This window comes from Scyliorhinus torazame, chromosome 8, assembly GCF_047496885.1.
Source record: "Scyliorhinus torazame isolate Kashiwa2021f chromosome 8, sScyTor2.1, whole genome shotgun sequence".
Lineage (NCBI taxonomy): Eukaryota > Metazoa > Chordata > Chondrichthyes > Carcharhiniformes > Scyliorhinidae > Scyliorhinus > Scyliorhinus torazame.
This window is the reverse complement of record NC_092714.1, coordinates 66,425,507-66,452,420: the sequence shown is the minus strand read 5'-3', so window position 1 is coordinate 66,452,420 and position 26,914 is coordinate 66,425,507. Positions and strand designations below refer to the sequence as shown.

The window sequence follows — 26,914 nt, the reverse complement described above, 5'->3', positions numbered from 1 at the left end:
TTTAAGGATACAAAGTAATAACATTTATTTACAATAACATATATATATAACAGCAGCAGCAACTTCCCTTGTTGCACACTCCTTCCTGCCATTTCCAAACTGGGGCTGCTTTATTTATACTTGGAGTTTACTAATGGTTTCTCCGCCCCCCTCATTGGGGACGCTCATACTCCCACAGGATTGTGGGATTGTCATTAGTCCCCAGCCAATGGTAAGTAGGCAGGTTATAACAATAACAAACATTGCCTGCTACTGCCTCACTGCATCCTTGGGAATGGATGGGTCGGCCATGGTTATGACTTCATGTTGATTATATGGGGTCATTCTTGGGGACCATGTTGATAACCATTGAAAGTGGATGGAAGTGTTTGAAACAAAGCCAACAATTGAAAAATTGCATCAGTGTTTTTGAACCACGGGAAGTCTCAGTGTTGGATAATGAAACATCTTCATGAGTGCTGAATTTCAAAATTTCACCACCTTAAATGGCATCAAGCACATCGAGATTGCACCTTGTCATCCAGCAACCTTATCACCTCATCACCAAGACTGGCTGAATGAACACTCCAAACCATCAAGGCGGGCGGTAAGTAGCAGTTAGGAGGGGGCCTGAAGGCCAAAAAAAATCACAATTCCTTCTGGGGTACAAAACCATCCCGCACTCTACCATATTAATCATAGAATCATAGAATGTACAGTGCAGATGGAGGCCACTTGGCCCATTGAGTCTCCGCCGGCCCTTAGAAAGAGCGACCCACTTAAGCCTGCACTTCCAACCTATCCCTGTAACCCAGTAACCCCACCTAACCTTTTTGGACACTAAGGGCAATTTAGCATGGACAATCCACCTAACCCGCACATCTTTCGACTGTGGGGGGAAACTGGAGCACCCGGAGGAAACCCACGCAGACACAAGGAAAATGTGCAGACTCCACACAGACAGTGACCCAAGCCGGGAATCGAACCTGGGACCCTGGAGCTGTGAAGCAACTGTGCTAACCACTGTGTTACCGTGCTGCCTTGCTACCGGGGTGTGGTGGGGCAAAACACGTTCATATGTTTTGGTCCTGTCCAAAGGATTACTGGAAGGATGTTTTTAGGGCAATCTCTAAAGTGGTTCATGTGAAACTGGACCCGGGCCCTTGAGAGGCCATATTCGGGGTGTCGGACCAGCTGGGGTTGGAAACGGGTGCGAAGGCAGATGTTGTAGCCTTCGCCTTGTTGATCACCCGAAGGCAGATCCTGTTGGGACGGAGATCAACCTCTCCATCCTGTGCCCTGACGTGGCAGAGGGACCTGCTGGAAATCTTGACTGTTGAGAAGGTCAAATTTGAACTGAGGGGAAGGATGGAGGGGTTTTAATATTCATGGGCGTTATACATTATGCACTTTTCAGAATTGTATTACATTGAACATTAGGGGGGGAGTTTGGGAGGGTTGGGGGGAGGGGGACTGTATGTGTTAATGGTGACTATGGGGAATTCCTGATTCCACCACGGCGGAGGCAGAAGAGACTCCCTCCACTGCGCATGCGCGGGAAGCTGTCAGCGGCCGCTAACGCTCCCGCGCATGCGCCGCCCGGAGATGTCATTTCCGCGCCAACTGGCGGAGCACCAAAGGCCTTTTCCGCCAGCTGGCCGGGCGGAAATTCGTCCGGCGCCGACCTAGCCCCTCAAGGTTGGGGCTCGGCCCCCAAAGATGCGGAGCCCGTCTGATTTGCGCCGTTTTGGGCGCCAGTCGGTGGACATCGCGCCGTTTCCGGAGAATTTCACCCCAGGTCTCTGCAGTCACCATTCTGGCTCCATCCCACAATGACATTGGAAGGAGTGCGTGAGTGGTATGATAGCATGCCTAGTTTAGTTACAATTGGCGGGATTCTCCATTTCTGAGACTAACGGCTGGATTCTCCGAATTTGAGAATACTTCCAGAGCAGGGGCGAAATTCTCCGTTATCGGCGGAAACTCCGCCGATCGGCGCAAAAAACGGCGCAAATCCCACTTGCGTCACGTCATAAAAATGGGCCGATAGTCTGCGGCCCGAAATGGGCTAGCAGCGACGTAACGGGATCCGCGCTTGCGCAGTGGTTCACGCCGTGCAGCGTCATACGCGCTGCACGGCGTGACGGCTCATAAGGCCGCGCAGCTCCCCCCCACCCGACCGGAACAGCCGACCGCAACACCCGACTTGATGGCTGGCCGTCGCTCAGCCCCGAGGTTCGAGTCACGCGATGTGGAGGCGCTCCTGGATGCGGTGGAGCAGAGGAGGGACGCCCTGTATCCCGGGCACGGCCGCAGAGTTGCCCCACGCCACAGCCGGCGTCTGTGGAGGGAGGTGGCAGAGGCCGTCACCACTGTGGCCCTGACACCACGGACAGGCACCCAGTGCCACAAGAAGGTGAACGACCTCGTCAGAGCAGGCAGGGTGAGCGTCCCCCATATCCCCCATATCCCCTCTCCCCCAAATCCCCCCCTCCCCCATATCCCCCCTCCCCCATATCCCCCCCCTCCCCCATATCCCCCATATTCCCCCCTCCCCCATATCCCCCATATCCCCCATATCCCCCCTCCCCCATATCCCCCCCTCCCCCATATCCCCCCCTCCCCCATATCCCCCCTCCCCATATCCCCCATATCCCCCCTCCCCCATATCCCCCCCTCCCCCATATCCCCCCTCCCCCATATCCCCCATATCCCCTCTCCCCCAAATCCCCCCTCCCCCATATCCCCCCCTCCCCCATATCCCCCCTCCCCCATATCCCCCATATCCCCCTCCCCCATATCCCCCCCTCCCCCATATCCCCCCTCCCCCATATCCCCCCTCCCCCATATTCCCCATATCCCCCCCTCCCCCATATCCCCCATATCCCCCATATCCCCCCTCCCCCATATCCCCCCTCCCCCATATCCCCCCTCCCCCATATCCCCCTCCCCCATATTCCCCATATCCCCCCTCCCCCATATCCCCCCTCCCCCATATCCCCCACATCCCCCCTCCCCCATATTCCCCATATCCCCCCTCCCCCATATCCCCCCTCCCACATATCCCCCATATTCCCCCCTCCCCCATATCCCCCATATCCCCCCTCCCCCATATCCCCCATATCCCTCCTCCCCATATCCCCCCCTCCCCCATATCCCCCCTCCCCCATATCCCCCCTCCCCCATATCCCCCCTCCCCCATTTCCCCCCTCCCCCATATCCCCCCTCCCCCATATCCCCCATATCCCCTCTCCCCCAAATCCCCCCCCATATCCCCCCTCCCCCATATCCCCCCTCCCCCATATCCCCCCTCCCCCATATCCCCCCCTCCCCCATATCCCCCCTCCCCCATATCCCCCCTCCCCCATATCCCCCATATCCCCCCTCCCCCATATTCCCCATATCCCCCCCTCCCCCATATCCCCCATATCCCCCCTCCCCCATATCCCCCCCTCCCCCATATCCCCCCTCCCCCATATCCCCCCTCCCCCATATCCCCCATATCCCCCCTCCCCCATATTCCCCATATCCCCCCCTCCCCCATATCCCCCATATCCCCCATATCCCCCCTCCCCCATATCCCCCCCTCCCCCATATCCCCCCCTCCCCCATATCCCCCCTCCCCCATATTCCCCATATCCCCCCCTCCCCCATATCCCCCCTCCCCATATCCCCCATATCCCCCCTCCCCCATATCCCCCCTCCCCATATCCCCCATATCCCCCCTCCCCCATATCCCCCATATCCCCCCTCCCCCATATCCCCCATATCCCCCCTCCCCCATATCCCCCCTCCCCCATATCCCCCATATCCCCAAGTGAATCCAGCCCTAACCTTAACCTCTGCAATGCACGCGCAACCGATGGTGTGCATTCATATACCTGCCTAACACTGTTGCCTTTTACCCCTGCCACCACCCCCCCCCCCAGGAGAAGCGCGCACACAACAATAGGGAGCATGTGAGGACTGGAGGAGGGCCCGCTGATGAGAGGCCACTGACCGTACACGAGGAAAGGGCCCTGGAACTGGCTGGCGGACCTGACGACCGGGAGGTTGCTGATGCAGAGGTCGGGGCCCCACGAGCAAGTGAGCCACCAACAGCCCGTCCCCATATCCCCCCTCCCCTATATCCCCCTCTCCCGTATCACCTGATCACTGCCTGATGTCTAACCATGCATGCTTCATTGTGTGTCGCAGGACCAAACGTCCAGGCACCCATCCCCGCAGATGCAGACCGCCCGCAGGATGCCCCTCCGAGACCACGGGAGACGGAGAGACCCGCACCCTCCAGCATGCGACGCCCGCAGGATGCCCCTCCGAGACCACGGGAGACGGAGAGACCCGCACCCTCCAGCATGCGACGCCCGCAGGATGCCCCTCGGAGACCACGGGAGACGGAGAGACCCGAACCCTCCAGCATGCGACGCCCGCAGGATGCCCCTCGGAGACCACGGGAGACGGAGAGACCTGGAGCAACAGGGAGACGACACCCCCGTCACGTGCGGGAGCGACCACCCAGCGATGAGGGGGGCAGCCACAGGCCCCCGTCACATCCGAGCCAGGACACCACTACCCAGGACACCACTATCCAGGACACCCCTACCCGGGACACCACTACCCAGGACACCCCTACCCGGGACAGCACTACCCGGGACAGCACTACCCAGGACACCCCTACCCGGGAAGACGAAATACCGGACAGTGACTCAGAGTGGATGGGTGGAGACGAACCCCCACCCCAAAGTGCCATGGACTCAGAGTGGGACGAAGAGCACGACACAACGCCACTGCTGTCACCAACACCCTCCACCATCGCAGAAACACTCACCACGTTTGGGCACTTTAGTGATGAGGCGTCTGGTACACTCACTGGTGCGCACAACACAGCCGTCCCGGTACAGCAGGTGGAGGTAGGAGCAGCAGAGGGACCGGGCGGTCGGAGGGCAGCCCAGGCCAAGCGAACATCTGCCGCCCAGATGGATCCCGGGTTCCTGCAGTTACCACACCCACACATAGATCCGATGCAACCACCGACACGGAGACGAGCGAATAGGGTGACGGGTGGCTTGCGGCGGCTGCGGTCGCAGGTGGAGGAGTCCACCCGCGTCCAGGAGCTGGGAGTGGTCCCGGTCATGCGTGCCACCCAGGCTGACACCGCACGGGTGGCGTCCGCGGTGGAGGCAATGGGTGCGACGGTGTCAGACATGGGGAACGGTTTGCAAGGCCTGGGGCCTTCCGTGCAGGCGGCGTCTGTGGCCCAGGAAATGGCTGCCCTCTCACAGGAGGCCATGAGCCAGTGCCAGCGCCAGATGGCAGAGGAGCTCAACGCCATAGCCCAGTCTCAGCAGGCCATGGCCCAGTCTCAGCAGGCCATAGCCCAGTCTCTGCAGGCCATGGCCCAGTCTCTGCAGGCCATGGCCCAGTCTCAGCAGGCCATCGCTGAGGGCATCGGCGCCAGTGGCCATGTGCGAGCTGGTGTCGCACTGTCGCAGACAGGGTTCGACAACCCCCTGGGCTCCATGGCTGCAAACCTGCTGACCCCTGTCGATACCAGCACGGGCCTCCAGGACTGGCAGCGCCAGATGTCGGGGGCGCGTCGGATGGCCAGTCCGTTCGCATCCCCCACCCATGTAGAGGCCTGGGGGCCATCGGGCACCCCGAGGGAGGAGGAGGTGGTGTGGTCCGTCCCGGCTCCCTCTGTAGGGGAGGTCCCGGTACACCGCGACACCTCGGACTCCCCCCCTTCCGTCCCAGGTGCATCGGGTGGGCAACGGGCAGGACAGGCTGGCAGCTCGCCATCCCAGTCGCCCGGGCCGCAGCCTGGCCCATCTAGGCCAGGACGCCCCAGGAAACGGCCGCCAAAGGGATCCAGTGTCAGAGGGCAGGAATCACAGGAGTCCACCTCCAGTTCTGCTGTACCGTCTGGGGAACCACGTAGACGTAGTCAAAGGGCCCGTAAGGCCAAACAATTAGACACTGAGTAAGTTGGCACGGGTGCAGGGCACAGATGAGTTTTAGGCGCTAGGGCACGTGCATGAACTCCTTTGGTTATTAAAGTCAATGTTACACCTACCGAAGCTGCCTTTGTGCTCTGTCCAAAGTGTGCGGGGGTGTCATGTACGTTGAGCGCAAGTGTGTGTGTGAGGGGTGGTCTTACCTCAGCCCCAGGTGAGTCTGCCCCCTTCCCCCTGGGCCGCCATCAACATCCCCCGGGCAGAGGACGGGACCGTGCGCTGCAGTGTCACAGCCGCATGCAGGGATGGTCCGGGTGGATGGTGGTACTGTGGCCATGGGTCAGACATAGTCCAACGATGTAGAGCCAGGAGCTCATCGGAGGCGGGCTGTCATCATTCTCCATGGCCTGCGATAGACACGCGTCCACCCGCAACTGGGTGAGCCCGGCCCGTTGTGCCGCCGGTGGATCGGCAATTGGGAGTGGGGGGGTGGTGTGCATGCGGGTGGGGTGTGTGGGGTTGGGGAGGGGGGTGATGGTGCTGGGTGGATGGATGGGTGGGGGGTGTGGGTGGTCGGCTGTTGTCATGGTGTGCGGTCTGTGGCCATACTACCCGATTCCCACGCCCATCTAGTCAGTGAAGCGGGCGTCTATCAGTCTGTCCCGTGCCCGCTGGGCCAGCCGGTAACGGTGGACAGCCACCCGTCTGTGTCTACCCCGTCTGCCCTGACCATTGCCCCCATCCCCCTCATCTGGGGAGGACTGGGCCTCTTCCTGCTGCTCCTCCACTCCGCCCTCCTCTGCCTGCGGCACATCGCCCCTCTGCTGGGCTATGTTGTGCAGGACGCAGCACACCACAATGATGCGGCCGACCCTATCTGACCGATACTGGAGGGCGCCCCCAGAGAGGTCCAGGCACCTGAAACGCATCTTCAGCACGCCAAAGCACCTCTCGATCACTCCCCTTGTCGCTACATGGGCATCATTGTAGCGGTTCTCCGCCTCATTGCGTGGCCTCCGTATAGGCGTCATCAGCCACGATCGCAATGGGTAGCCCCTGTCGCCCAGCAACCAGCCCCTCAGCCGGGGATGGCGTCCCTCGTACATGCCGGGGATGGATGACCGCGACAACACGAATGAGTCGTGTACACTGCCTGGGTAACGGGCGCAGACGTGCAGGATCATCATGCGGTGGTCGCAGACCACCTGTACGTTCATCGAATAGGTCCCCTTCCTATTAGTGAACACGGCCCTGTTATCTGCAGGTGGCCGCACGGCGACGTGCATCCCATCGATCGCGCCCTGGACCATGGGGAACCCGGCAATGGCAGAGAAGCCCACGGCCCGGGCATCTTGGCTGGCCCGGTCCACGGGGAAGCGGATGTAGCGGTGCGCCATGGCATAAAGGGCATCTGTCACTGCCCGGATGCACCGATGCACCGATGTCTGCGATATGCCGGACAGGTCCCCACTCGGTGCCTGGAATGACCCCGTTGCATAAAAGTTCAGGGCCACCGTAACCTTGACGGACACGGGGAGAGGGTGTCCCCCGCCAGTGCCACGCGGTGACAGGTGTGCCAGCAGGTGGCAGATGTGTGCCACGGTTTCCCGGCTCATCCGGAGTCTCCTCCTGCATTGCCGGTCCGTGAGGTCCTGGTATGACTGCCGGGGCCGGTACACACGGGGCGCCCTCGGGTGCCTCCGTTGCCGTGGGGCCGCGACGTCCTCCTCCCCCTCCTCGTCCTGTCGGTCAGGTGTCCCTCCAGCCTGGGCGGCTGCCGCCTGCCCCTCTGCGGCAGCCTGCGCCGCCTCTCTGGCACGCTCCTCCTCCTCCTCCTCCTCCTCCTCCTCCTCATCCAGGGCAACATAGACATGAGCGGCTGCCACCACGGCGGCCAACATCGCTGGATGATCTGAAAACATGACGACCTGGTGGGGGGGAGGGGAACGACGACATGTCATCATTGCCCATATCCCCTCCTCCCCCCAGCCAGGTGGCATGGACCGCATGGGTCCAACTGTTGGAGGCTGGCACCTGGCCAGGTGGACCAACTCATTTGCCCTCCCATCACCCACCCCGGCACGGACCCCCCCCCCCCGCCCCAACCTCCACCCCGGCACGGACCCCCTCCCCAACCCCCAACCTCCACCCCAGCACGGACCCCCCCCACAACCTCCACCCCGGCACGGACCCCCTCCCCAACCCCCAACCTCCAACCCAGCACGGAGCCCCCCCCCCAACCTCCACCCCGGCACGGACCCCCTCCACAACCTCCACCCCGGCACGGACCCCCTCCCCAACCCCCAACCTCCACCCCGGCACGGACCCCCTCCCCAACCCCCAACCTCCACCCCGGCACGGACCCCCTCCCCAACCTCCACCCCGGCACGGACCCCCCCCCCCAACCTCCACCCCGGCACGGACCCCCTCCCCAACCCCCAACCTCCACCCCGGCACGGACCCCCTCCCCAACCCCCAACCTCCACCCCAGCACGGACCCCCCCCCAACCTCCACCCCGGCATGGACCCCCCCCCCCAACCTCCACCCCGGCACGGACCCCCTCCCCAACCTCCACCCCGGCACGGACCCCCCCCCAACCTCCACCCCGGCACGGACCCCCTCCCCAACCCCCAACCTCCACCCCGGCACGGACCCCCTCCCGGCACTCCCCCGGAGCCCAGCCTACTCTAACCACCCCCCCCCCCCCCCCCCCCCCCCCGCCGCACACACACACACACACAAGCCGAGACACACCTCTCCTCAGGCAATCAGTCTGCGGCCACGCCATTTCCTGCCCAGAGCCAACCCCCCAGGCCGTCACTCACCTCCTCGCTGGTCGGCGTGAGCCTGGAGCACCGGGTCACGCCGATGAAAAGGAGGTTTGATTGACGTCGACGTTGGGAAGTCGGCCCATCCCGGGCGGAGCATCGGGGGAGGGCCTCAAGTGACGGCCTGAGGCCGGCCCAACGGCGTGTGGCGTACTGAAAACCGATGCTGCCCCAAATTTCGTCGTCAAAACGGATTCTCCCGCCAATCGGCCAATGCGATTTCAGCAGCGGCAATTAGAGAATCCAGCCTTAAGTGTTGACACTATCGCAGGTTTCTTGGACTTTTATGACAGAAAAACTGCCACCATAACTGCACCGATTCCGCTACTATTAAGCCGCTAGCACCAATGCCGCATGGAACACAATTGATTCCAATGCAAAACGGTGTGGGATTCGCCGGGTCCGTGATTGACACTCAGGAGACTGACAAGCTGCAGCCGCACACACACATTACACTCCCCACGCACACTCATCCCAGCCAAAAAGATGGCACTGGTTGAGCTGGAGCACGTCCATACAGCCGATGGGCCGGCTGGGCCCAGAGGGCACCCGGGGGGGAGGGGCCTGGGGGGACACCTATACGACTCATGGCCCTAAGTTCACAGTGGGATATTAGTGGTGTGCGCAGCTGCGCGGCTGCCTTGCCGGTTGCGGCAATGATGTTCCGTGCCCGTCCACCCTGATCCCCCCCCCCCCCCACAACCCACCTCCTGGCCACCCCCCGCTACTCCCCCCCCAGCCCTGGCAGAAGGCTCCCAGCCAGTAGCACAACTGTCAGCAAACTATGGTCATGTCGGACACTTTCCGTACCCCCTCTCTCCCCCTCAGCAGCCACCACAAGGCCCGCTAGTGACATGTACACGGACTGTACATGAATTCCGGAACACATTGGCGCCGCTGTCGAGGTGATGGAGAATTGCGATTTGGCGTCAGAACCTATTCTCCGCCCAATCGCCTTTCCCAATTTCAGCATCTGCCAACAGGGAATCCTGCCCAAAAATCTTTGTAAGTCATAGAACTGACAGACCTCAGAGGAGGAGTTATGCCATGTTGTGTGATTTCTTTGAACATTTCTTCACAGACTGATTGAACAAATACTGGGCTGGATTATCCAATCGCCGACGCTGAAATCGCGTTCGGCGATCGGCCGGAGAATCCATTTTTTACCCTGGAATCGGGGGCGGCCCTGTTTTTCTGATGCTCTGCCCCCTCAAAAACGGCACACTTGAGGAGTCCGCTCCTGATGGGCCGAGTCCCCGGCGGCGTGGGTCGCGTGTCCTCTCACTTTCCGGGGAACCTCGGACTGTGTCCAGCGCCACCACAAACGAGGGGGGAGCTGTTCCACTGGCAAGGAGGGTTTCGGCGGGGGCTGGGGGGAATGGTGGGAGATGGTCCGGGGGTGGCGAGAGGGTTACGGGGGGGCAGGAAGACTGGGTCCGCGCGCGGCTGGCACCACGTTGTACGGCGTGGCCGCCGCAGGCAACCACCGTGCGCATGCGCAGCCACAGACCCGCCCATTCTGCGTCCATTACGACAGGTAAGCCTGGGGGCTTTATGTGGCGCGGCTGCTAGCCCCCCCCACCAGGCGGAGCATCGGTGCGGGGACAGCACCGACTTTTTGGTCGTATCCTGCAGACATAGCCGCAGAATCAGAGAATCCAGCCCACTGTGTTTAAAAATGTAGTGAACTCATGAGAAAATCTAGGCAAAGGATTAATGCAAAGGATCTATGGCAACACTTCTGTGGCACTCCCAGGGTGCCCTATAAATGGCTAACATCTTTTAACCTGAAAGGATATTCAAGGCATACCGAGAACAGAAAATGTCGAATTAGTAATGAATACACCCACGCCAGCAAATGAGCAGCATATTATTAACTTTTGCAAATTATGAAAGTATTGAAAATGGCATATTGTCCACCATCTGGTGAAATTGGGTACAAGAGATGTCTGTGCATCACTGGCAGGCATTTAAAATAGCTGTTTAGCAACTTAATCAGTTGCAGAACAAAGAACGTAAAATAATTGATTGTTATACAGAATCCAGCCTATTATTAACTTTGGCAGTTTAAAAAAAAATCTATTCAGGTTTCCTAGACATCTGTGGACTCACTTATGCAAAAGAGGAAGGCCTCTTAAAGGTACCTTAAAAAGTCCCAGTACCGCCAGCAAGATGTAACTGCCCCGGATCCCATTTTCGATTATGTTAAATAGGGGTAGGCTAATTTACACCCATCTCCACTACACCCATCAGCAAGCCTGCCCAAAAGGCCTCTTCTGAAATTTCTGGACTTTCATACATTATCTAACTTTAATATGAATTCAGAAATGGCATTAAGAGATAAATGTTTTACCAAGAATAACCTGGAGTTTGCCTCTATTTTGGCTGCCATCTGCTCTTCTAAAAAATGAAAATGTATGCCACTCACAGGAACACAAAAGAACTCTCAGCAGCCTAAAATATTGATTCACCTGAGGAAGGAGCTGCGCTCCGAAAGCTAGTGATTCAAAACAAACCTGTTGGACTTTAACCTGCTGTTGTAAGACCTCTTACGGTGCTCACCCCAGTCCAATGCCAGCATCTCCACAACATGCCTAAAATATAGGCCAGTGCCGCCACACTCGGCCGGATGCCATGACGCTGTCCGGGGGGGTTTCTGCGAGGGCTGGGGAACTAGTGGGGGGTGGCCAGGAAGTGGTCTGTGGGATCGCGGATGGCAGGTCGGGCCGCGGACTGCCGGCGGCATGTTGTACGGCACGACCGTCGCAGGTCGCCGCCTAGCACATGCGCGGCCACAGACCTGGCCATTCTCCTGCCATTTTCGCCGCGGGAGTTTCACCCGGCGCCACTGCTAGCCCCTCCCCGGTCCCAGATTTGGTGTGGGTTCAGAGCCGATTTTGGCTTTGAAAAATGCCCCCGAATTCTCCGCATTAAAATAGTGGACGTAGAGGCATTGTGAATATGTTAAGCATTTGTCCACTAATCAAGATATTAGCACTTGTTAGCCATGAATCTGAGGGATATGTGGTAATATGCCTGTGCACAGTTTTGTCTATAGTTAGCAATGCAACCTAACACCAGCTGTTGGCGATAGAGATCCATCACGTGACCCAAGACACCCGCCAGTTGGTAGTAAAATGTATAACAGGATAGTCGCACTTAGAGCAACTCCAGGAGAATTCACTGAATTAATTTCGTCGCCTTTGTCTGTACTATAGTTCCTATGTTAACTTTCCATGTGTTCGTTAATAAATCATCTTCCTAGTTAAACAACTACATGTTATGCGTATATCATTGCAACGGTTGTATCACAGACCACAACAGGAGAGAGCCAATCCATAATACATTAAACCAGCAGAACAATAGTATCTAAGGAGGTTGTGGCTCTCCAGAAAGGAAGGTATTGAAGTGAATCAAATGGTAGAAATCTGTTTTAAGGCCTCCATGAGAGATTATCATAGAATTTACAGTGCAGAAGGAGGCCATTCGGCCCATCGAGTCTGCACCAGCTCTTGGAAAGAGCACCCTACCCAAGGTCAACACCTCCACCCTATCCCCATAACCCAGTAACCACACCCAACACTAAGGGCAATTTTGGACACTAAGGGCAATTTTGGACACTAAGGGCAATTTATCATGGCCAATCCACCTAACCTGCACATCTTTGGACTGTGGGAGGAAATCGGAGCACCCGGAGGAAACCCACGCATACACGGGGAGGATGTGCAGCCTCTGCACAGACAGTGACCCAAGCCGGAATCGAACCTGGGACCCTGGAGCTGTGAAGCAATTGTGCTATCCACAATGCTACCGTGCTGCCCCTATAGATCTGCCCTTTCTGTGACTGTGAAGGTCACAACACTAAATAGTTTTTCTACTGGACTCTAGTTATCCATTATTGATTTAGTGATTGTGAGCCAAAGAGAAATGTCAACCTGTATTCAAAATATAAGCAATTCCCTGTTTGGAAGACCCATATTAGTAGACACAACAACAGCCAGTCTTCCCTGGTATCTCGAATGTCACTGAATGTGTGTACATGTTCTGCAAATGTTTCCCTTCAGTCAATGTACATGTCATAAGTGGAACATAAGAATTGAGTTTTTCATTTAAATGCTCGATACTCAGAAACAACTTTATCCTTGCAGTCACCTTTGGCTCAGTACTTGAACGTGGCAATGAGTTACAGGGTTGAGAATTATTCTATTCTCACATGCTTTAAAAAACTTTCAAAAAGAGATGGATGACCACAGAAATATACTGCTAGAAAACACTCACCAGGTCGGGCAGTATCAATCAAGTAAATAATAAAGGCAGCAAAATTCGGCTCCGTAGTTTTGATAGTTTCAGCACAATGAGAGTCAGTTTAGAAGTAAAATGACCTGTGTGCTGGTTCCATTCTCATCCTGTGTGGTCTTGACCTGAACATCATTTTAGTGAATGATGCCCAATCAATTACTCGTGAGACAAGGAGAGTCATACTAATCGGCTTTAATCAGCTAGAACTGCACCCAGCAGCTTTGATACAGAACGTGAAGGCTGCTGGGACGGCATGGGTTCTTATACCCTGCCTCTCAGGGCGGAGCTACGTACGTTGGCTAATGGTAGACTCCTAGGTCTAGCCAATGGGCATCCACCTCTCAGGTACTGCAATACCTGGTATTACCACATTCACCCCCTGTTAAAAAAGAACCCAGCGGGGTGATGGCCAGTGTTACTGTTGCCTTTTGCATGGTAGGATCAGGTATTGCAGGTACCGTGATGTTGAGGGTAACAGAGAAAGTTTTTATTGTTTTATGGTGCAGCAATCAGACGATCGGGTGGCCTGGTCGTCCTTCTGGAGCATCTGGGGTTCGGCGATGATCCTGGTGGGGGCCCCGGCGGTTGTGGCTCCGGGAACGTGGTGTCTTCCTCCCTGGCAGCTTTGGCACCCCTAGGCGGCGCTGTTGGGGTGAAAAGTGGGCAGGGGGAGGGGCGCCTGTAGGGGGCGTCGGTGCTCGTTCGGCGCCGGGTAGGGGCAGCGGCAGTACTGACCCTCCGGGGTGGGGCAATGGTGCAGGTGCGCGTGGGGCTCCGGTGGGCGCCAGGTCCCGAAGGGAGACCGTGTCTTGGCGGCCGTTGGGGAACGCCACGTAGGCGTACTGGGGGTTGGCATGCAGCAGGTGGACCCTCTCGACCAACGGGTCCAACTTGTGCGCCCTCACATGTTTTCGCATCAGGACGACTCCGGGTGTTGCTAGCCAGGTTGGGAGCGAGGTCTCATAGGAGGACTTCCTGGGGAAAACAAGGAGACATTCGTGAGGTGTCTGGTTTGTGGTAGTACATAGCAGCGACCGAATGGAGTGAAGGGCCACTGGGAGAACGTCTTGCCAGCGGGAGACTGGGAGATTCCTGGACCGAAGGGCCAGCAGGACGGTCTTCCAGACCGTTCCGTTCTCCCTCTCTACCTGCCCGTATCCCCGGGGGTTGTAACTGGTCGTCCTGCTGGAGGCGATGCCCTTGCTGAGCAGGAATTGACGCAGTTCGTCACTCATAAAAGAGTCAACGCCTCTCAGGTACTACAATACCTGGTATTACCACATTTGCAGGCTTAATTCAGGAATGCAGAGCAGGCAGATTGTGATGTCAGTCAATGTGTAAATCTGATTTGACACTAGGATAGACATTTCAGAACTCTATGCTCTAACTACCTCAAAGCAGGGTGAGGACGACACGGCCAGTGATGTTAAAGTTAACCATGGTTCTCGACTTCTACATGCCGGCAAATTTACCTGTAAATGGCAATATAGCAAGCATCTTACAGATTGCTGTCCATTGTGGGATCCAGGAGGTGGCTGAGGCTGGGCATGCTTGAAGAGGAGACTTCATTGCCTCCTCTTTGTGTAAGGAGAAGTTGGAGCAGCAGGCAGGAGGATCTTCATAGGTGTCACTGACTGGGGAAACTCAGCTTTGCGGGCACCGCATCTTGATAGAGAGACAGGGCAAAATCACAAAGGTTATCAATCATTAAATGTGCAGTCAGTGTGTGAACATGTTCAAAACATGGGCACGATCTAATGGAAAAAAACAAAGTTCCCTTTTGGGCGGGTTTGGCGGAGTGTTTCTTGGCACCTGCAGCACCAAGAACGACCCTGATATCAAGCAGGACTCTTTTTGGGGGGCTTCGTCAAGGAAAGCCCCACCGAGGCTGCACTGACATTCATTCCCAGCACAGCTCATCAGTGCAGGAATAGATCGGGATGCTATTTTTAAATGCCGCCCCGACCTCTCAAACCTCACTGCAGTCTCGGGACCCCCAACGCCCCAACTTACCAATAAGGGGATCCTTGAACCCTCCGTCATCCCACCATATAAGGGCAGGGTACTCCTGCACCCGATCCCCAGCACAGGCAACCTGCCACCTGGGCACCTTGGCACTGCCAACCTAGCACCTTGGCAGTACCCCTACCAGCCTGGCAGTGCCATGGTGGCACTACCAGGGTAACAGGCTGGCAGTGCCAAGGTGCCCAGGTGGCATTGGGAGTGCCAGGGTGCCACCCTTCCCAGAGCCTGACCACCCAGGGGCCTGTAAGCCCCTGGGAGACCCCCACAGGTTCCGTCACGCCTGGTTAACATTTGTGGGACCAGTGCTAAACGGCACCATGGCAACTTTCCTAGGCACAGGTGTTCGATCCTGGACCTTGGGGGACTCCAGCGTAAAGGTATTTAAATGAGAGCAAAATCCAAATTGCGACGCCTCGCGAGATCACATTAGATTTAATGGCCTTGTTACGTCACAGATTCGAGTGTGATGAGGCTGTACGATCGCGTTCCATGTTTGTGAGACCCTGCTATTCTGACAGCAGCCATGATGCTTTCATTCTTTGCCAGTCCACTGCTCAACCTTTCAGCCATTGTGTTAAAGTCAAAGGGTGGCTGTGAATGGCAAGGGCTAACCACTCTATACCCTCCCGGTAACTTCCATCAAGTAGGACAATTGCAATGCTGAAGCAATGGTTGTGCACTTTGCCCTCTCTGGAGGAGACCTCGAGTTCTAGCTGAAGCAGATTCATGGCTGTACGTTGCATCCTTCATTAGCTTGTCACCATGAAGGCACAGGTCTTGCCACTATGTTCTTGGCAGTGACCCAGGAGGAAAAGGATTAGGAAGAGCAGAAGGAGATGGATAAAGATAAGAAAAGGGGAAGCCAGTCAGCAGATCCACGTTTTGGGTGCCTAATTCAACTCCAGTTCTCCTGCAGACAACCACAGATCCATATTGTTCAAAATTTTGTCTGACAATTTACTATCACTCAGCTATGGACCATTTGAGGAATGTTTAACCAAATTCCTCAAATAAAGCCAGCACAAGATAACAATTCTCTACCAATTTTATGCAGTAAAACATCCAATAATCCATACAAACCCAACTCATCATCTAATTCCATTCCCTCGATACCTGTCTTTCAGGTGCCTTTGCCTCTCCCAATCCACTCCTATCCAACGCTGCCCAATGGCATCAGTGGGGTTGGTGGAAGCCTACTGACTTTCAGTGAGCCAGGCTACTGATAGCCTTGCAGAATGGCCTCAAGCAGCCTTGATCCTAAAAGGCCCAGCTTTGGACTACTTCACCTCGGTATGGGCAGCAGCATTCTGTGTTGGTTGGCTACTAGGCAACTGCAAGGGCACTGATGGAGTGGCAGTGGTGGAAGGACAAACGCTTAGAGAGCACAGCAGGTAGCTGTAAGTGTCAGATCGAGTGACGGCTTTTCTTTCTCATTAGTCTCTTCTTCCCCTGCACCTTCAGCCTCCCACATTACTGGTTGGCTAGGTTTTGGTGGCATTTGAAAGCAGAATGACACAAGGGCAGGATTGGAGTGAGAGAAAGAAGCAAGCAGTTCAAGAACTTTACACCCTCTGTGCTCTTCACAATGTATCCCAATTGATATTAGGGAAGTTGAAGTCCCCAACGATTACTGCCTTATTGTTTTTGCACTCATAAATCTGTCTCCATCTTTGTTCTTTCAGCTTCCTTCCACTATTTGGGGTCTACAGCACAATCCTAGCAGTGTGGCTGTCCGTTTCTTTATTTCTGAGTTCAACCTATATGGCCTCATTTGATGCTTCATTCCGTATATTCTCTCTTCTCACAGTTGCAATTGACTCTTTAACCAATAATGCTACATCCCCACCTTTTTTTCCCCTCCTCTCTACCCTGCCTGAAAACTTTATATCCAGGGATCTTGAGCTGCCATTTTTGTCCCTCTTTAAGCCAAGTTTCCATTTAAGCAATGATGTCATGTGCTGTGTGTCTATCTGTGCCCTCAGCTCATCAGCTTCATTTACTATGCTCCCTGCATTTACATTTATACCTTTCAGCACTGCCAAATTCCTGTGCTGTACATGTTTTAACCTGCGCTGCTTCTGTCTTTCAGATACTCCATCTCTTCTTCCCTGCTCTGAATTTGCCTTCATGTGCCCATCCCCCTTCCAATCTAGGTTAACACCACCCCCTCCCCCCTCCCCATTACCTCTCCCAACAGCTAACAAATCTCCCTGCAAGGATTATTTGTCCCAGTCGTGTCCAGATGTAGACTATCTGCCTTGGCACGGACACACTTTCTGGCCCATTGTATCAACTCTGTGCGTCCTTGTTGGCTTTCAAATCTTCTGGAAATGGTCCCAGCTCCTGTTTCAGCTAGAATGTACCTTTCCAAGGGTGCAATCTGACTTTTTTTTAATTCATCCATGGGATTTGGTGTTGCTGGCTGGGCCAACCCTGAAGGCATTTAAGGTCTGGAGTCACATATAGGCCAGACCAGGTAAGGATGGCAGATTTCCTTCCCTAAAGGACATTAGTGAGCCAGATGGGTTTTTATGACAATCAACACTGGTTTCACGCTCATCACTAGACTTTTAGTTCCTGATTTTTATTAAATTCAAATTTCTTCCCTGGTGGAACTCGAATCCAGGTCTCCAGACTATTACCCTGGGTCTCTGGGTTACTCATCCAGCAACAATGCCTCTACGCCACCGCCTTGCCTATTTAAATAGCGCAGAGCAACTTTAAATTGTGCTAACCTCGCACAAACATAGGTTCCCTTCTGTGGTACACAGCCACAGAATAGTACATTCAGCTCTGGACTCCACAACACAATCAATGGCAATTACCCAGTATGAAGTTTGCTTTGCTGCTTGAATCACTTTGGGTGGGCAAGGGTTAATTGTTCATCTTGATCCCTGCACCCAACAATTTAGGCCTCACATATACTCTGAAGTTAAGCCCATATCCATGTTTCTTTTCCCTATAGGCAGGAATGACTGAGGACAATTATTTGACACTGTGACAGGGGCGGTCTGCATGCAAAGGTACTCAGTTTACCTACTCACAGGATTGAAACACTCAGTTGAGCCAGTGACATTTGGCCTCGAACGATCCAATTATTATACAACACCTTTTTAATAAAATTGAAGCTCTTGTTAATATAGTTTGAGTGTTCCATTTTATTTTTTAACCTCACATTAGGCAGGTTTCCGAAACCTTTCAATTAGCTCCCAAGCCAAGGTTACAGCCATTAAAGTTATTCAACAACCGGCTGTGATCTTTCGATGCCAGTCAGTCAACTGTGCAATTCCCACCTGAGGTATTCAATGACAGATAAGTGTTCCAGATAACAATTTAACTCTATCCAATAGCCCTCAAGCAACGCAATGGCTAAATGGAGCTTTAACCAGCACTTTGAAGCATCTGTTACTGTTTCGGGAAAATGCAACCTTAAGAGCATCAATTTGTCATGTAGCTCATTGGCCTGAATTTTGCTTTTGGCAGTAAACCTATCGCCTATGTTTTTACTGATTTTTCCTCGCCACTAATGGCTACCATCTGGTCAAACCATTTCCTTCCTGGCACCAACACTAAGAAACTATCATTGCAGGGGAAGAATAAGGTCATTCGGAATTGTCAGTGCCAATACAGATTTATCTTGAGATGTTGCTGTTCATAAGTGCTCATGGAGATAGCAGCATGGTAGCACAGTGGGTAGCACTGTTGCTTCACAACTCCAGGGTCTCAGGTTCGATTCCTGGCTTGGGTCACTGTCTGTGCGGAGTCTGCACGTTCTCCTCGTGTCTAAGTGGGTTTCCTCCGGGTGCTCCGGTTTCCTCCCACAAGTCCCGAAAGACACGCTGTTAGGTGAATTGGATATTCTGAATTCTCCCTCTGTGCACCCGAACAGGTGCCGGAATGTGGCGACTAGGGGATTTTCACAGTAACTTCATTGCACTGTTAATATAAGCCTACTTATGACAATAAAGATTATTATTAAAAATTAATTCTAAGTTTGCTTTCTGCTCTTCAAAGTCAATAGAAAGCATCACTGACTGCGGCATTACTGCCATGTGTTCATAGGTCTTTAAAGGAAGGGAGCCAAGTTAGATATTTAACTTGTTTCAATCAGTCCCAACATTATCCTCAGATAAACTTTCCAACATTCCTTTGCCAGTTTCTGGTATAACATTGCCACAACAATAGAGTTGACATGTGCATTGTATGTGTGACCAGCAGAATTCAAAAATGTTCAAAACTGCAGCTTGAGGTATTCCCAACTGAACCCAAATCTGGTCCCTTTGCCAAATGGCCAAGGACAACAGCCAAATAGTTAAGTTTTGTTTTAATTTTTAGAGGAACCTGATCCAGGGGAGAATTATAAAAAGTAAAATGTAATAATCAGCTTCACCATGATGGCACTTTTTAATGTTTAAATGCAATGACCAGGAAGTCCTCCAGCTTCACGACTGACATGTTTAACAATATAGTGCCTTCTCAAAGGAATACTTTTAGTTTTAAATTGCATCTTCTATACTATAAAGCGAAAGCTGGACTAAAACTTACATCAACCATTCTCATGCCAATCTGAATAAGTTTGAATGTTTAGAACACCCTGAAATTGAGGCACTAGTGAAATAAATTCAATGCAGCACAGATCCCGTTGAACTGAATTAATCATTTTACTTCATTTGAAACTATGTAACTTCTGGGCAATTTAAATTCTTTTGAAGTTCATGTTCCTTTCTCAGACAGAAAAGAAATTGCATTTCAATAAGTTGATTCGTGTCGTAACAACTTTGATCTATTTGAACTAAGATTTATGGGATTCACTTATTTGCAATAAGCCCCCCTAGCGTAAATCACACCAGCTTCAAGAGTCTGAAGCACAAGGCAAGAAGGAATACTTTAAATGGTGAATTCAGACAGTATTTTGACTTTTAAAAAGGTAACAAGGAAGATAAAAAGCAAAATGTCAATTAGCAGTAATGGAATAAAAGGGACGATAGCAACGTGGATACGAAATTGGCTGAGTAATAGGAAGCAGAGACTAATGGCCATTGGGTATTTTTCAGGCTGGAAGAAGGTTTGTAGTGATGTTCCCCAGGGGTCGGTATTGGAACCCTTGCTTTTCCTGATATAAATTAATAATCTAGATTTTGGTGGAACAAGTTGGTGGAATGGGCAGACAGGTGACAGATTAAGTTCAATACAGAGAAATGTGAGATGATGCATTTTGGTGGGAAGGACATGGACAGACACTGAGGCAATTCAACAGGGGACCAAAGAGTCCCATTCCGGGCGGGTTTAGCAGGGTGTTTCGTGGCACTGCAAATTCAATGGTACTTTTCCGGATTTTTGGGCATTGGCGAGGAACGCCCCGTCGAGGCCGCACTTTAGTAATTTCCTGCACTGATGAGCTCAGCTTGCCAGTGTAGGAAGACTACTCGCAGATTGGGTCTCTATTTTTAAAGGCAGCCCCAAACTTTCTACCCCCCTCTGCGACACCACGGTGGTCTCGGACCCCTTCCCCACTTCACCCAATTTGCCTCTTCCGGGGTTTACGAGCCTGTCCTCACCACACCTCCGAAGGGCAAAGCACCCCAGGCCCGAACCCTGGCATGGGCAACCTGGCACCCTGGCACCATGGCACTGCCAGCCTCGCACCCTGGAAATTCCCCTGCCAGCCTCTCGCGAGATTCAACTGCCTTGTCGTGTCATCAAGTCAGGCGTGACGAGGCAGTAAATCCCACCCAATATAAAATAAGGGGTAGAATTCTTAAAGAGATGTGTAGTGATATGTATAATGTAGGGAGTGCAAACGGTTAACAAGATGATGTTCATGTATCTCAACACTAGATGGCACCACAGAATAGTTATATAAGTATACTGTGATTCCTGGGATCCTGGAAGAAGGTGTTAGTGGTAGATTAAGATAGGAAGCAGGATTCTCCAACCACCCGCTGGGCCGGAGAATCCCTGGGGGGCAGCGCGAGCCCGCCTCCCCACCCCGACACTGGCTGCCATATTCTCCGGCGCCGTTTTCTGGGCGGTGTTCACGCCACACCGGTTGGGTGCTGTTGGCAGCGCCCCCCTCCCCGGCAATTCCCTGGGCCCCGATGGGCTGAGCGGTCAGTCCCGCCGGCATCAATCACTCAACTCACGTACCGGTGGGACCTGGCAGGTAAGTCGACTGGAGCAGTCCTCGGGGGGGGGGGGGGGATCCGACCCGGGGGGGGGGGGGGGGGGCCCCATGGTGGCCTGGCCCACGATCGGGGCCCACCGATCTGCGGGCGGGCCTGTACCATGGGGGCACTCCTTTCTTCCCCGCCGGCCCCTGTAGGGCTCCTCCATGGCCGGTGCGGAGAAGAGAACCCCCCGCACATGCGCTAAAACACACTGGCGAGATCACGCCGGCCCTTTGCCGCATGCGCGAGCTCGCGCAGTCCCTTCGCCGCCGGCTGGAGTGGCGCCAACCCCTCCGGCATCCGGAGAAGTGCGGAGAATTCTGCACTTTTGGGGGCTGTTGATGCCGGAGTGGTTGGCGCCTGTTTTCTAGCCTGCTTGGGGACTTAGTCCTGGAAGGGAGAATCCCGGCCAGATTGTTCATTGTATGAGGGAGAGGTAAGACAGCATATTTAGATATTATAGATTTCTGTAGCATAGATTTAATACTGTTATTTTCTTAGCTATTACTTCGTAAAGTGTGCAGATTATTTAAAGTAGTGTAAATAAACTGGCTTTTTTTTTAAATACATCGCTTGATGTTCTTTTTCAGCACTATGACTTTTAGCCATCTTGAGGGTCTCAACAGAGAATATCACAGGATGCAGGAGCAAAAGCACCTGGGTGTGTTTGTGCATAGATCATTGAAGGTGGCCACACTGATAGAAAGAGCAGATCATATCCTGGGCTTTATGAATAGAGGCATAGAGTACAAGAGCAAGGAGGTTATGCTGGACTAGTTAGACCTCAGCTTGAACATTGTGTACAATTCTGGGCGCCGCAATATGGGAAGTATGTGAACAAAGTGGTGAGAGTGCTGAAAAGATTTACATGAATGGTTCCTGGGATGAGAAACTTCAGTTATGAGGATAGATTGGTGATGTTGGGACTGTTCTCCTTGGAGGGAAGAAGGCTGGGAGGAGATTTGAAAGAGGTGTTCAAAATCATGAGAGGGCTGGACAGAATAGATAGGGAGAAATTGTTTCCCTTCATAAAAGGTGCAAATTCAAGGTGATTTGCAAAAGAAGCAAATACGAGGTGAGAAAAAACATTTTCATACAATAAGTGTTTTGGGTCTTGAATGCACAACCTGGAAGTGTGGTGGAGGCAGGTTCAATTGAAGCACACAAGAGGGCATTAGATGATTACTTGAAGAGAAACAATGCACAACAGTATGGGGAAAAGGTAGGGGAATGGTAAAAAGTCACTCGTTTGGAGAGCCAGTGAAAACACAATGGCTCAACTGGCCTCCCTCTGCGTCGTAACAATTCTATTATTCTGTGAGATAACAGTGATGTTATACCATCAATTCACTGTGAGACCGTGAGAACGAGTGAACATTGAGGCTTTAATATCCATGAACTCGCCTGCCAGAGTCGGCTGTACAAATGAGTGCCACCCACAGGTGGCCGGACTATATATGGCCACGGTGAGGGCGGAGCCAGAGGAGGAGCCCACCGGGGTTCCAGTACAGTACCTGGAAGTAGCCCGTATCATCACTTCCAGATCATGGGTCACATCATCATACAGACAGTACAAACAGCTCATGCATTAGGTGAAATACATTCGCCACAAGTAATTAACAGTAAGAGGAGAAAGCTTAACTTTAACAGTTAAACAGATTTCTCACCACCTTTCTCAGACCAGGACATGAAGTGAAGGCTCCGAAAACATGGATAACATGTAAAACCAACACCCCTCAGTGCCTCTCTGTAAATATCTCTCTCTCCACCAAAATGGTTTCTCGAGACCCTATTTTATACCGTAAAGATGTTGAAAGCAACAGGGTGTTGCAGTGGTTAGCACTCCTGCAGGAAAGGCACGATCGTCTGGGGCCCATAGCCTTTGCCTCACGAGTCTTAGATCAGGTGGAACAAGGAGGCACCTGTTAGCAGTTTTCTGGGCGGTACAGTACTTCTCGTACATAAACGGATTCAACCCAGTAACCATTTTGACCGAGCACACCCCGACACAGCTTTTATTGGATGGCAGACTAAAAGACGGCATAATAAGCCAAATTCGAGCAGCGCAATGGACCCTACTCCTACGGGGACGTGACATCACGGTAAAACGGACAAAAACGGACACGTTTCTGGCCGATAATTTGCATTATGCAGGAACCCCACATGAGTGCGAGATCATAGCCCCAACGCACAGCACAGGCCCCTTTGTTCCCAAGTCGGTACCAAGAATGACAGGTATCGGACCCCAGCCCACAGACAAAGCACTGAGAATTTACGTAGATGGCTCCTTCACAGTCCTTGAGGGAAAAAGGATTTCATAGAATTTACAGTGCAGAAGGAGGCCATTCGGCCCATCGAGTCTGCACCAGCTCTTGGAAAGAGCACTGCACCCAAGGTCAACACCTGAACCCTATCCCCACAACCCAGCAACCCCACCCAACACTAAGGGCAAATTTGGACACTAAGGGCAATTTAGCATGGCCAATCCACCTAACCTGCACATCTTTGGACTGTGGGAGGAAACCGGAGCACCCGGAGGAAACCCACGCACACACGGGGAGGATGTGCAGACTCCGCACGGACAGTGACCCAAGCCGGAATCGAACCTGGGACCCTGGAACTGTGAAGCAATTGTGCTAACCACAATGCTACCGTGCTGCCCCTAAGAGTTGAGGATAACAGGCTGTGGTATTTATGTAGAGGACGCACAGGGACGCGCTTTAGAAGAGATAGCTTTAAAGTTGCCTGGACACTTAGGTTCACAGGCAGCTGAGTTAGCGGCCATTGCTTACATTGTCCAGCACCCCAATTCATTCCCGACCCCTGCAGACATATATTCGGACAGTTTGTACGTCTGCAACAGCCTAACGGGATTCCTACCCCTGTGGGAATCGAGAGGATTTATTTCCGCCGACGGAAAACCTCTACCATCAGCCCCACTGCTCAAACATATCCTTCAGACAGCTAAAGGCAGGAAATAATTGGCACTGGAGGGAGTGCAGAGGAGATTCACTAGGTTGATCCCACAGTTGAGGGGATTAGATTATGACGAGAGGTTGAGTAGACTGGGACTGTACGTGTTGGAATTTAGAAGGATGAGGGGGGATCTTATTGAAACATATAAAATTATGAAGGGAATAGATAGGATAGATGCGGGCAGGTTGTTTCCACTGGTCGGGGAAAGCAGAACTAGGGGGGCATAGTCTCAAAATAAGGGGAAGTAGATTTAAGACCGAGTTTAGGAGGAACTTCTTCACCCAAAGGGTTGTGAATCTCTGGAATTCCTTGCCCAGTGAAGCAGTTGAGGCTCCTTCTTTAAACGTTTTTAAGAAAAAGATAGATGCCTTTCTAAAGAATAAAGGGATTCGGGGGCTATGGTGTACGCGTCGGAGAGTGGAGCTGAGTCCACAAAGATCAGCCATGATCTCATTAAATGGCGGAGCAGGCTCGAGGGGCCAGATGGCCTACTCCTGTTCCTAGTTCTTATGTTCTTATGTAAATATGGCATCGTCAAAGTAAGAAGCCACCATCGTTCCTCCCCACCCGGTAATGTGAAAGCAGACGCCCTAGCGAAGGCAGGCTCACGACATGGCCACTTTTGGAAACCCCCCAAGAGTTCCCCAGTACACGCAGTTCAGGGGCGAAATTCTCCCCCAACGGCGCGATGTCTGCCGACTGGCGCCAAAAACGGCACCAATCAGATGGGCATCGCGCTGGCCCAAAGGTGCGGAATGCTCCGCATCTTTGGGGGCCGAGCCCCAACATTGAGGGGCTAGGCCGGCGCCGGAGGGATTTCCGTCCCGCCAGCTGGCGGAAATGGCGTTTGTTGCCCCGCCAGCTGGCGCGGAAATGTGGCGCATGCGCGGGAGCGTCAGCGGCCGCCGACAGTTTCCCGCGCATGCGCAGTGGGGAGAGTCACTTCCTCCTCCGCCATGTTGGAGACCGTGGCGGAGGCGGAAGGGAAAGAGTGCCCCCACGGCACAGGCCCGCCCGCGGATCGGTGGGCCCCGATCGCGGGCCAGGCCACCGTGGGGCACCCCCCGGCGTCAGATCGCCCGCACCCCCCCCAGGGCCCCGGAGCCCGCCCACGCCGCCTGGTCCCGCCGGTAAATACCAGCTTTGATCTACGCCGGCGGGACGGGCAATTTCTGGGCGGGAATTCAGCCCATCCGGGCTGGATAATTGAGCGGGGGGTCCCGCCAACCGGCGCGGCCCGATTCCCGCCCCCGCCCAATCTCCGGTACCGGAGACTTCGGCGGGGGCAGGGGCGGGATTCACGGCGGCCAACGGCCATTCTCCGACCCGGCGGGGGGTCGAGAATGACGCCCCAGGTCTCACAGACCAACATCCAAGACCTAGCCCAGGCACAGAAAGAAGATGAAGCATTAAAAGACATTTTGAAAGGGAACTTCTCAGCTCCCTATGAAAAGTTTAGGAATTCTTTGACGGTCCATGAGGGAATTGTTTTAAAAGATGGAATTTATGTCGTCCCCACCCAGGACAGGAATGAGATAATTTGTAAGTTCCATGACAGACATGGACACCAAGGGATTGAAACCACCCTTTCCCATCTCTGCTGGTGGCCTGATTTGAAAACCGACGTGTCCTATTACGTCGAAAACTATTTAATTTGTGCTCAAAACAACCCCAATAGGTATGCGAAAAAAGCCCAGCTACGCCACACCCGCCCTGTAAATGGCCCGTGGACAAACCTTCAATTAAATATATTGGTCCCCTCCCTCCCTGCAGAAATGGATACAAGTATGTGTTAGTGGTGATAGACACATTTACGAAATAGGTCGAAGCGTTTCCCTCAGAACAAACACAGCCAAGTCCACGGCGAAGATCTTAACAGAGCAAATTTTTACGAGATGGGGACTCCCCTGTAATATTGAGTCGGACCAAGGTTTCCACTTTACGGGAAGGGTCATGAAAAATGTGATGACGATATTTGGGATTAAACAAAAGTTCCACATTGCCTATCACCCGCAGTCCAGCGGCATTGTAGAGCGCATGAATCGGACGCTAAAGGCCACCCTTAGGAAAATGGTGCAGCAGCACAATACAACATGGGACACAGTGCTCCCATTCACACTGATGTTTATTAGGAACACAGTGTCGAGCTCTACAGGATATACCCCCCATACCCTCATGACCGGACGATCCATGAAGGGTACCGAATACTTATTCGGACTTGATTTGGCCAGCCCCGCAGTCACTGCCCTGACCCATGAGAAAGCAGTCCAGCACATGGTAGAGAATATTAAAGCAGCACAGCTCGCTGCAGCTGTTCGACTAGGTGCTAAACGAAAGCAGAGTAAGGCCTGATTTGATAAAACAGTACACCCGACAGAGTATACAGTCGGACAGAAAGTAATGATCACCTTATACAACCCTAGTTCATTCCTCTCCCCTAAATTTGTAGGACCCTATTCAATCTCGGACAAAGTAAGCCCCTCAGTTTATAAAATCACGTATCCAAATGGAAAATCAGGATGGTTCCATGTAAATCAGCTTAAGGTTTATGGAACACAGTGCAGTCACTCGCACCACCTCTCATTGGCGATGGCAGACAATGAGGACCCACACATTAACAACCCGAGATCCCCCTCCCCGAGCAGCAGCAGCACGTCCATGGACACGACCTTGACCACGTCCCCA

The 26,914-nt window shown here is 53.5% G+C and overlaps 1 protein-coding gene across 2 annotated transcripts in view; it reads right to left on the bottom strand.

The window, feature by feature from the left end:
- Positions 1-13,238: 13,238 nt before the first annotated feature.
- tent5c (terminal nucleotidyltransferase 5C) overlaps positions 13,239-26,914 on the bottom strand; it is a 248,164-nt gene continuing 234,488 nt past the window's right edge. Inside the window, exons 5-6 of one of the 2 annotated variants that reach the window (XR_011948663.1) lie at positions 14,564-14,726; positions 13,239-14,036 (exon numbers count right to left, since the gene is read on the bottom strand). The gene's annotated coding sequence lies outside the window, so the exon portion shown is untranslated. Of the gene's footprint in view, positions 14,037-14,533; positions 14,727-26,914 lie in introns of both variants that reach the window. The other variant, XR_011948662.1, reaches the window with a different exon arrangement.